At 41.3% G+C, this 1836-nt stretch overlaps 1 protein-coding gene across 1 annotated transcript in view; it reads left to right on the top strand.

Moving 5' to 3' along the window:
• bahcc1b (BAH domain and coiled-coil containing 1b) overlaps positions 1–1836 on the top strand; it is a gene marked incomplete in the record, with an annotated part of 75717 nt that overhangs the window by 45647 nt on the left and 28234 nt on the right.

Below are 1836 nucleotides of genomic sequence, written 5' to 3'. Positions count from 1 at the left end.
CACACACACACACACACACACACACACACACACACACACACACACACTCCTTGCCCAACGTGTCCCCCAGGCTCTGGCGTCTTGCTTTGCTAATTAGACCCTTTCTTTTAAAACACTTCTCCTGTAAGCGCTCCTATTTTCCTCCCGTCCCTCAGAGAGAAAGTGTTTTTATTTATGCCAGCATCTGCGTGTGGATGTTCCCGTGCGCGACGTGCACGCTGGTGTATGTGGCTAAGCTGTTAAGTAATCCCAGATGAATCCCTGCTCTCCTCCATCAGAGTCTGTGTGTCTCTCAACCAGAATGCTTGCTCCCTGCCTCCTCCTCCTCCTTCTTTCTTTGTTATTTTTTTCACCCGCACTCACTTCTTTTTTTTTCTCCCTACTACACCACCAATGTAATCTTGTGTGTAAATCCTGCCTCTGCAAGCTTTGTTGACAGAATTAATAAGTGTAAAAATCATAAGTCGCTCAGCTCAGCTGCTGTCTGTGCATGAKTGTGCATTTGTTTACATGTGAGTGTGCACGTGCTCAGCATGGGTAATAGGTCCTGTCCTGGCGTGGAAAACTCCAAATCGCAACGCATTTCTTAATATTCAAAGGCCCAGCAGTCGCTGAAGGAATGCAAATTTCCCACTAACTTTTGTAACAAAATGTTTAAAGCAAGTTCATCTTAAGCTCAAACATGGTCAAACCTTGAAAATATGGGATCTCAAGCTCTGTTAGTGCTTGAAGTTCATACTGTGGATGACTCTCAGCTACTACTGCAAACACATTTTAGCTTATTATGTGTTAAACTCACTAGTTTTGTTTTGGCTGACGTTGATTAGCTGTGGTGGTCATCTGGAACTGGGTTGACTCCAATCAGCTGTGGATGTAAGGCAAAGATCATCTCTGATCATTTCATTGAAATGTGTTGTGCTTGAATTAARTTTTAGGGACAAAGCACAACTATTATCACACTAAATTTTAGCTCAATGCTTGTAATATTTGCTGAGCTAGAGCCACTTTTGTGTTTCTGACAGTCAGTTGGCTGTGGTAGCCACCTTTTATACATCTATTGATGACTTTCAGAACGTTTAATTAAAATCCTTCCAGTATTTCATGAGACATTTTGCTAACAGACAGAGATGATTCCAGTGGGTAATGGCAACAATCCAAGGCAAAAACATGATCGCCCTGCCTTCACCTATGTCAGCAGGCGTTAAGCAGCCTTATGACAGAGCTTATCATTATTGCTGTTGTTATTATTTATTTGTTTCTTTATTGTCCTTGTGAATGTTGTGACTTGGAGATAAAAACTGAAACCAGACGAAATCATTTCTTGCTCTCTGTGATGCAGACAGATATTTCAGCTGTGTCCAAATTAAAATTTAATGAATCAAAAGACACTTTTTTTTTGGTTTTAATAAAGTCATATTTTTATTTACAAACAAACAGAGACACAATCTAGTCTTGGCTTTTCCTTTGCATTGAAGTTTCATTTCAACAAGCATCTTGATTGGTCTCTATGATGACATCTTCAGACACTGGATGGCATTTTAGGGTGAGTTTGTGTGTTTTTGCTACCCAGTGAGAATGACTTTTGACCATTTTCTAGACACACACAGCCTGGTGAGGACCCACTGTTTCTTATGGGGACAACTACTCTGTCCCCATTAGGGGAAATACTGTTGGTGGGTCAGGGTTAGGCTATAAAAATGACTGAGAAATGAATGGAAGTCAATGCAAAGTCCCCACGAGGTTAGAAAAAAAACAGCAGGTGTGTGTGTGTGTGTGTGTGTGTGTGTGTGTGTGTGTGTGTGTGTGTGTGTGTGTGTGTGTCTGTGTGTGTGTGTG

This window comes from Austrofundulus limnaeus, unplaced genomic scaffold, assembly GCF_001266775.1.
Source record: "Austrofundulus limnaeus strain Quisiro unplaced genomic scaffold, Austrofundulus_limnaeus-1.0 Scaffold405, whole genome shotgun sequence".
Lineage (NCBI taxonomy): Eukaryota > Metazoa > Chordata > Actinopteri > Cyprinodontiformes > Rivulidae > Austrofundulus > Austrofundulus limnaeus.
This window is presented reverse-complemented; position numbering and strand designations above follow the sequence as displayed.